This window comes from Ursus americanus, chromosome 4 (genome assembly GCF_024610735.1).
Source record: "Ursus americanus isolate L20-20 chromosome 4, mUrsAme1.1.p, whole genome shotgun sequence".
Lineage (NCBI taxonomy): Eukaryota > Metazoa > Chordata > Mammalia > Carnivora > Ursidae > Ursus > Ursus americanus.
The window spans coordinates 57,472,080-57,482,735 of NC_142130.1; the positions used below are offsets into that span (position 1 = coordinate 57,472,080).

Sequence of the window (10,656 nt, forward strand, 5' to 3'; positions counted from 1 at the left end):
ATCACAAATATGAACTATTACCAAGATTATTACTCTTGCATGCATCCCCGAGGAAGCTATTTAAATGCAGGGTCCTCGATTTTCATGCATCGTCTTTCTTACCTCCCCACATAATTATCAAACACACTGTTGCAAAAATGAAATTGGTTTAAACGAACATCAGGGCCAACAAGAGCGGAAAAGAAGAAGCAGGATATTGTGGCTGCAAAAGCGAAATGGGGTGGAGGGCTTCTGCTCTGTCTCTGTGTCAATGGAGATGAATGAATTATTTTCAAATAATAAATAATTATTTTTGTAGGGTCATCATGCTGTCTCCTTTTCCTTTTATGCAGACTTGAGCCATTGTCATTGCAACTAGCATTGCATTTGATAGGGAAAATAAGGAGAAGGAGTCACAAATATTTAGAAACTAGATTGAATAAACTGAAAATGCGGACCAGAGAATTCTTTACTTGACCTTCTGTCTCGCCTATCTCTGGGATTAAAACTCAGTCATTTAAGACTCTTACTTGAGATCTGATGGAAAAAAAAAAAAAGGAAATACTGCACATAATCACATTTAATCAATTCCAAAAATTCACTCAGCTCCATTTGTTTCCCATAGAAAATAACCAAATGTTACTTTCAGAAGACCACATATTTTCAGAAGGAATTTTAAAAATTGCAGAAAATTCAGATTCAGTGCTTAAATGTTAAAATTCTGATTTCTATCTTCCAAAGGATGACGAAAAAACTCAATGAAGGTAACCATGGATACCACCAGGTTGGACTTATCTGTTTATATTTATATATATAAATTTATATATATTTTCTTATCATTGTATATATATATTCTATTATCAAATTATATATTCTCTTAATCATTGATGTGGCCATAACTTAGAGAAGTTTACAGCTAAAATGATTATTTGCAGGTATATGTATACATTGTAAGCTGTTGTATGCTGGCTTCCCAACACAGTCTGCTCATAAGACAGATTTGGAAGAAAAAAAAAAAAGATTTGAGTTCATTGCTTACTATAGTAAGGGAGAAAAACATCTCAACAGAACTGGGCAAATGTCCCATAAAGGGTAGGCAAGATTCTACTTTACTGAGTATTTACAGTTTGATTTAAGGTAGTATTTCAATGTGAAGAGTGAGGGAGATTGATTAGGATTGTGTAAGAATCAGGATATATCAGTCTAAGATTGGTAGTAACAGCAAAGTAAGGCTTTTGGGGCTGAGGGTTCAAAGAATCTTAATGATATAAACGATTGATGGTTTATATTGAAGCATTTATGGGTCTTTCATGAAGTTCCTCTAATAAACAATAAGTATGTTTACCTGGATAAGAGTCTTATAGAATAGTAAAATTATGCTAGTGAAGGTAATGGACTAATCATGTTATTACAGAAAATATGCTTTGTGAGAGGGTAGGTACTTTCAATCCTCAGTGTTCAAGCTATAATTGTCCCCATCATTTCTTTACAAATGTTTTGTTATTTTACTAATATGCCTGAATCATTCTTTTTAAAATTTGTATTTATTTACTCATTTATTTATTTGAAGTATAGTTGATATATTCTTATACATTAGCTTCAGAAATGCCTAAATCGTTCTTAGTGTTATAGTTGAAGCTGGCATCAATCCACATTTTATGTGGCCTGAAGTTCATGTAATGTTGCTTGCTGTCTTATTAGAAAAGAACACAAAATTCTGGAAAACAATTAGGTACATGGCTTTGAAAGCTGTCTTCACTGGTGATATTTAGATTTCATTGCTGTCAGAGTAAATCCATTTCTGAAGAGAGGTATATAACATAACAGAATTGTCTCCCTGGTTGCATCTTTATAAACATAGAGTGAAGAACTCCACCTAGGCAGAATATATGTAGTATGTTTGAAAACACAGGACCTGTATTATTCTTCGGAGGAAATTAGCCCAAGGCATTACAAAGATGTGGAAAAATTATAGTAAAGCTGGAGTTCAGGAGCAAGTTAGAATGTATTGGTCTCAGAGTCAGAATTGAAGGATGAAAACTGGTAGACAATCACAATGGTCACAGATCAGACTAGGCAGGCAATCAAGATAAGAAAATCTTAAGAAAGTGGAAGACAATAAATTTGTTGTTTGAGCAAGCCATGTGAGCTGCAGAGATTGGGGAAGAGGAATTAGAAATTCCTTCTAGGACAATCTCTTTGTGATCTTAATACACCATTATGAAGACCTTGATTCTAAGGTCAGGTCAAGCTCTGGTCTTGATATCTCCATTATGCTTCAAGCAAATAATGAACCAATTCTATCTCCTTGGACTTCAATTGGTGTTTTCCAAATTTCAGTCTTTTTTCATATCATCTTTACAACTTTAACCACATGCAATTACTTCCTGTCAGACTGTTTAGTTTTGACTAAATCAACTTTTTTAAACATAATTTTTTAAAAACTTTGTATCATTATTTTTAAAACATTATCACTTACTATAATAGAAGGTATCTATGCAAAATAAATTCAAAACAAACAAGATTTTAAAATTCCAGTCAAATATTGGACTAACAAATGCTGTAATAGCAAAGCTTGCTTTCTCTTCCATAAAAGGAGATTAACAGATTAGCGGGGTGCCTGGGTGGCTCAGTCAGCTCAGGTCATGATTCCAGGGTTCTGGGATCAAGCCCTCCATCAGGCTTTCTGAGCAGCAGTGAGTCTGCTTCTCTCTGTGTCCCTTCCCCTGCTCATGTTCTCTCTCCCTCAAATTAAATAAATAAAATCTTTGAAAAAAGGAGATTAGCAAGTATAAATGAGGTACAAAAGGCTTAATAACAGTACACTGACATTATCTTTGATTTAATCAGAAGATTGATAGATGCTTGGATAATTTTTGTCTATGTGTTTCAGTATTTAATGCATGTCAAACTTATCCACACGTCTCTCATTGCAAAAAACACTTCTGTATAGGATAACTGTCATTATCAAGCAATAATAACACAATAAAATTTTAATCTCTCCACAAAATGGTGTATTTTCCTTCATGTTTATATCCCATATGGCTATTGGAGGCATAGTAATTTTCCATGGGCTAATAAAATAAGTGGTGTCAAATCATAGACAGTATTTGTGATTTTACCTTTCAAAGATGCACTTCTCTGAATATAGCATTGTCAGGTAGAGGGTAAGAAAAATCCGGTAATAGACCCCTACTCCTGCTTTTACATGAAACAATAGTCAACAAATACTTATTGTGCATCTATTAAATTGCAAGTATTAGAAATATAGCAAAGAATAAAATGGAAAAAATGACTACCTTCTTTTTGACATTGGAAAACTTACATCCACTAAGTAAGTAGACTACAAGAAATTTGAATCAAATACATTACAAAATATAATACATATAAATATATAGTCACATAAATATATACACAATAAAATACAAAAAATAAATATAAATAAAATAATGCCAACCCTGATATTATACAATATCATTACCATATACTGCAATTGTGAAGATCAATAACCACCCCAGACAATTTTGTACAGTGCACAATATTCTGAACACTATCTTCTTTTAAACCCATATCTAATAATGTTATGTGCTGATTGACACGATTTGCAAAAAGTTTCTGCCTGTATGAAGCTAAGGATATTTACCAACTTCTACTGGAATTGCCTCTCTAGAAAGAATAAATATTTGAGTCTATACTTTAATACAATCCAAAGTAGATCTTAGAATCTTCAGCTTCCATCTCCCTGCCATCTTTTGAGATTCTCTGGAATCTAAACTCTTAAAAGTAGGAACTCTTTCTTATTTATATTTGTATTTCTAATAAATAGAAAATAAAGCTCTTGCCACATTGTAGGTCATCAATAATTATCTTTGAATGAAGGACTGAAAGAAGGGTAATGATCTATGTTACTTGAGTGAAGTGGAAATTTCACTATGGCCACATAGAATAAACTATTTAGGCCTTATTTAACTACAAATACCCAAGAATGTGAGGAAACGAAATAATTTTCATAACTAAATGTCCACCACAGAGCCTCTGAATTCATGGAGGCATTGTCTTTGGAAATCAAATATTTCACTGCCCAAGGGCAGAGTGTTTCCAAAACTGTTGGTGATCAGAGTGTACTTTTATTTTATATGTTGTATTTTATAACATGCTTTTAATTTGAGGGAAAAGAAAGAAAGGTAAAGAGTCTGAATCATAAGTCTTTAGAAGAGATGTGCTGTGGGAAAATACATGCTCTAGACATCTAACACTAGCTCAAGTCTTGTGGCTTAATATCCAAACTTTGGTCAGATGGTTCTCTTACATATCTCATGATTACATGGCTCAGCATGTTAACTGAAAATTCTTCACTCCAAATGAGTCATTTGGTTCTAAAATTTTGTCTGTTCCCATCTGACTATGACATTGAGATTTAACTCCTCACTTGATCTTAACTTGAAAATGATACTCTGGTGTACTTGCTGATTCTTTCCTCTTATGTCCTATTTGCTTCTCTCCCAATTCCATATCCTCATGCCTGGCTTTGCTAATCTTCAACACTTTCATGTTATCACAGCCTGTGGATGCCCCTCACTCACAGTGAGGCAGTGTCTTCTAAAAGCTTCCAGTTGGAGACTGCAACGCAGGCAGAGGATTAGGCCCCCTGGGCTTTCATAGAGGTCTAATTATTTCTTGTGGCTGACCTTTATTAGTAAGTATCAATTAGCGTGGTTTTTCCTTGATTCTAATCTCCTTGATGTTTTGCTGGAGTATAAAAGGATAATTTGAGGTTAACGGTTGGCTTCAGGATGGGTTTGCTTCCTAATCCCATCCTCAGAGACATCCTTTGTAGATTTGATTACTGACATTTACAACAATCTTTGAACTCTGGTAATGTCAGATAAAGGAATTTAACATTAGCTCCTGACTACTGAGAATAAGTTTTTTAGGGCTTTCTTTTCCTATAGATCATAACCACAGAGTTTTAGTATCTGCCACAAGACAAAATACGTTTTCTTGTTTTCATAGAAAAAAAAATTTAAAGGATCCATGGTTTGGGGGAAAGATGTCTTTTATCTCTCCTCCATTAAAACTTGTTTTATGCTAAGAACTTTCAGGCTTTGTAAATTCTCTATAAATTTTCAGAATATACATAATATTATATATATTTATATATAAAATACATTATATATATTAATAAGTTATTTTATATATAAATATGTATATTAATAAGTTATTTTATATATAAATATGTATATATATTTTCATTTTTACGTTATTTGTTATTTTCCTCGTGGAAGGAGAATGAACTGGTAGAAGAAATGTACATAACTATGGTTGTATATAATGTGAACATATTATTCACACACAATTTGGCAAATTCCTTCGTATTTTAGAACAGAGAGCCCATGTGACAGAGCATGAGGGCTCAGATAGGTAAGGAACAATTCTGAGTTGGAGGAACGGATGTGATCTCTATAGGACCAAAGTGCAATATGGTATGATGGGATTAGATATTATGCCAAATTATGCCAATAATTATGGATAATGACAATAATAAGGGACATGAGCTGGCAGACTCATAGGCCAACAGTTTTGTGGAGAGAAAGTAGAAGCACTGTTTGCTGATTATTGAGACACTGATGAACTCAAAGTTCCAGTTGAATGCTGGTCTCTATAAAGTAATTTTTTTCTATCTTGGGCTTAATCACTGATAGCATCTGATATAGAGGAATATCTGTAAATGAGAAGATTATGTGTGTCTATATGGTCAGAGCAACGAGGGCACTGGTCTTGAAGTCGTGTTTACATGATAAGCATGCTATTTTCAGTTATATTTTGTATTTGGGTACTGGTGTGTGTTTGGGGGTGCTTTTGAGGCTTATGGCAAAGCTAAGTCCTTTCTAAGTTAGCCTTGTGTTGTTAACTCTGCTGAGCCCCCTGATCAATGAGAGAAGCCTTCACTGCCAACTAAATTTAACAACCAGCCTAATTCTGGTTGCAGTAGATACAATCCTAGCTTTCCAATTTTGAGATGAACAAATTTCATTCACCACACTTGAGTTAACTAACCCCAGACTGTTGACAACATGATTCAAATTTCAGTTACTACGGTGTATTAACTGTGAGTCATCAAGTAAAGTACCAACTTTGCTCCTACCTCTTCAGCCCACAAATCTCCATGGAAATAATTGTTGCACATCAGAATCAGCGACCAATCACGTCACTTCTTTCAGGGTCTGTCAGCGATTGGCCAGTGTGTGTGCGTTATTCAGTTCACACACAGAAAGCAAAACTATAGTCACATGGCCTCTTTGTATTCCCTGATAAACTCAGATGACATTTTACAAAGATGGATAATCAAAAGATAAAAATGCAGCAAAGAAACAAAAAGTGGTAACGCTGGAAGTAGAGTTAGAATCTCGTGTAAATGAAATTCTAGAAAAGCTTGAGAGAGCCTCTAAGAGAATTTAGTGAGGCAAATTCATCAGTGTAAATGAGGGAAGTGTTTGTGATGAAAAGGATCACAGTGTCTCAGAGGAACTGACACTGGCCAAAAACTTCACATTTAAAGGAACTTTGGAGATATTTCATGACATTGAAAGTAGAAAGGATAAACGCTGGAAGTTGATCAAAACTTAGGAGGAAGGCAGTTTTCCAAGTCATAGAAAAGATACTTGCTCCATATTGTAAGATACATGAGAAGAAGGAAGCACTGTTCAAACTTCTGATGTGTTTTTTTACAGAGAAATAAAAACACTTTAATTCTTCATGATTCTACTGTTTTACAGTGTACAAAATAAATATCAGTTTTACTATTTTTAAGAAAGTTTTTAATGTTTTGATGAGCATTTTTAAAGATCTTGGGATTATGTATTATAGTTTTCTCCATTGTTAGTAAGACCCTTTAGTCCTGGTCAGTTTGCACAGCCCTGTATGTACTGCCCTTTTACATACGGCCGATACTTTGTGAAATGCATAAATACTGGCTAATATCTGGTTTAAATTACGTTACAAATTCAAGCTTTTGCTTCCATATCAAATATTAATAACTAGTGTTAATGAGTTGGAGATTGGCAGATAAATACCTAGAAGAAAACCTATTAGAAATAGCCCTATGTACTACAAGTACAAGAAACAAATTACTATGCTTTACCTTGGAGAATACATTAAACATAATTATGTTCCTTTTTTCTTTGCTATTTCCCCACATAATTTGGTTAAATAATTTACTTTTACTTATGCAGAATTTGAAAACACTGATGATCTTTCATAAACTAGGACAACAAATGCATGCACTTAGTAATATTTTTCCATTTGTACTGTAACGCAAGCTCTAGTGGCAAAATATAATTGAGGGATGAATACAGAAGACAGCAACTTTTGTTGCCCTCTGAAAATTATCCTATTTTATGACTTTCACTCATACCGCTCGCTATTCCTATACCATTTTTGTAGCTATTCTCTCCCTTTCTCAAATGGTAGATAATTTTTTTCTCTGAATATGATTCTGATAGGAATACCAAAACAATCACCAAAAAAATTCCAAATGGAAAAAATCAAAGAAAAACTCCTTTAAGAATATGCGCCTGGATCCTGTTCTTTCTTTTCCTAAATTTCAGTTTACAGATCCAACCAAGTGAGGTTTTTCTGATTCTGAAACTTTCCCCACTGAGATGCCCTGAACCCTTTTCTCTACAGAGGAAAGGGGCTGAGACCAGCAACTCAATCCTCTGTTTACCAGTGCTAGACACTGCTTTTTTCCTCCCTAACTCCAAACCCTGTAGGCAACTAAAGCAGCTTCCACACTGCCTCTCATAATTGTTCCTGATCTTTGAGCCCGGTCTTACTACAAAGCATACGGGCAGTGATAGGAACCAGTCAGGGAGGCTTCCCCTGATTCCTGGATTTTCATAGGCTTTGCCAGAAACTATGTTGAAACTTTAAGATATTTATGAGTTTATAGCAATAAAAGAAAACAACTTCCATGCATATATTCATTAGAATGTGTTCAAGCTCCCTGTTTGTGTAGAACCTTTGACTCTTACTCTGTACCTTTAGGTGTGCGTGAAATGTCACCTTCTGACCTGATCCAGTTCTGCCCTGCTCAGATAGGGCTATCACATAAAATGCAGAACACCTAGTTAAATTTAAATTTCAGATAAGCAACAAAATATTGTAACGGTAAATATGTCTTATGAAATATTTAGGATATACTTCTACTGTGGCTTTGGGTTTGTTTTCACCAAGCCCTAGACTGTTCAGGTAAAACAGACTCACACTTGTTGTTATCAACTATTCTGATCAGCTTGCTCATTTGAAAACATGAAAGTACAAACTGTGGTGAATTTGAGATGAAATAAATGTACAGGAGCTCTTTCTCTCTCTGTAAGTGTATGTGTGTGTATAATATATATTATATAAGAACTGAAAGTATGAATTTTCTTTAAAGCAATGGACATTTCAGGTGATTTCTATATGTACATTCTATTAGAAGTTGTATGAAAAGGATTTTTAAAAAAAGGAGATAAGATCAGGATAATAGCAATGAGGAGGAAGTGACATTTCTCTGAGTATATCATTTTGTACGGCTCTGAATCTTAGAACCATAGTAATGTATCTCATAATTCTTTGTATCTTTCCAAATAAACAAACAAAACCAACCAGGATATGGGGAGAATAAAAACAGAATATGAACACTAAAAAATAAACCTAACTAGATTAAAAGGTCAAAACAAAACCATACTGAAGTAGATGGGGAAGAAAACAAATAACTTTATTAAATTTGGAAACCAGTATCTTGACTGGAAACCTAATTACAAAAAGCACTGAACATAAATGCTGTAATCTAGTTAGTAATTATGTTTCTCATGAATAGATGGATAGGTACGTAGATAGATAGGAAGGCAGGTAGATAAAGAAGTATAGATGTGTGCTTATGCTTAGTGTACATGAATATATTTCCAGGCTAGGTCCACTGAAAGCATATAGAGGCAATGACTCCCAGTAATGAGCATACCTTGCTCCCAGATTTGGTTTTAAACACCATTCTCCAATAAAAGGAACCATGGATTTTTTTAAGAACTAGTTGATTCCAGGGCTCAGGCAGGGAAAATATAATATGATCTTCAAATATGTTGGCCACAAAGTATGGAAAATCTTAATAAAAATGGATACCTGTTGATAGAACACAGAAGACAACCATGAGAAACTCCTCATGATCAAAGCTGGAACAATTTGAACAGTAAGTCCATAAAGATGGAATTTGATTTTAAACCATAAAACAAAATGAATTATTGTGAGTATATACATAAAATACAATCAATATATATTTAATTTAATGACATAAGTAAATAATCAAATACGTAAGTGGATCCAGTATTTCAGCCAGCCAATTAAATTTCCTTGTTTTTGTCCTGTGTGGATAATCTTTGTTGATTATTGTCTCCAGTAGTCACATCTGATTGGAATAGCGGAGGTGTCTTAGAGATAACACTCTGTATCCAGTGTGGAATATTTGGTTTTTAATATATGATTGAAATACCTAGTCATATTTTCTTTAATGTGGACAGTTATCATATGCATACACGTACACATAGGTAACTCCAAAAGCAAATTATCTATTGCCATTTAACCAATGAGACATATGGCACTTCTATTTCCAGAAGTGTCTGATAAGATTCTATGATAAATAAATATAACTCAAGAAGAATTATATTTTGCATACTGCATGGTTTGAATGTTGCTTTTCTTAAAGGACACCCCATGTAATTCAAGAAGCTGCCACTAGATGGGGAGGATCTATATGGGCGTAAAGGCTTAGTTAACGCATTAATCTTGAATTCTCCTTGATGAAACTTAAAATACTATCAATAGTAGTTTTTAATACAAATAAAAATCACTCCTATAATAATAAGCTTTAGGAAATATTATCATTTAAAACCAAAATTCAAAAACATAAGTACTTAAAAAAGCTGGATCTGTATTGTAACTGTTATATTCATGAGCTTTTGCTGTAAGCATCAAATTAGATCAAAATCATATGTTGTGGTTGGTTTTTTTTTACTATTTTTCAGAGTCAAAAGAAACTGAGACTTTTTTACATTCACTCCAGGAATTTGGGATTCAACAAATGCTTGAAATCTCTGTTGTAACTTGGGGACTCTGTTTTTGGAAAATCCCATGCCACTTTGGTTATTTGAGAATTATTAAGTTTTCATAGTTCTGACCTTGTTATGTCTTTGTTACGATTTCAATTCTTAATTTATTTTGCCGGCCTCATTTCTGAGCTTCTTTAAAGTTTTGTGACAGCTTGTTTGTTGTCATCAACACCCAGTCTTCCATTTTTCTGTAACAATAGTTATAAATGGGCCACATGGTTGACCGAATTAGACACAGTTTTTCAGCTTCTCGTGCATTTTAGGTGTGGACATTTTATTAAGTTTTGATCAGGAGAAATGAACAGAAGTGCTTTCAGCCATCATCAGATCTCCTTAAAAGGAATAAGCATGTGCTTCTTAATTCCTTTCTCCCATCTCCTTGGTTGTCAGGTGATAAAAAAAGGAGTAGCTTGCTTGGATCCAGACATGGAAGTCATACCCTGAAGATGACAGTGCTACTCTAATATGCCTGGGTCACTTACTGTTGTACTCTACCATTAGAAATAATACTGTAATGGGGAGCCTGGGTGGC

At 34.0% G+C, this 10,656-nt stretch overlaps 1 pseudogene; it reads right to left on the reverse strand.

Annotated features, from left to right (window-relative positions):
- Positions 1 to 4,530, reverse strand: part of LOC148110256 (L-gulonolactone oxidase pseudogene) — a 60,439-nt pseudogene extending 55,909 nt beyond the window's left edge.
- Positions 4,531 to 10,656: the final 6,126 nt, after the last annotated feature.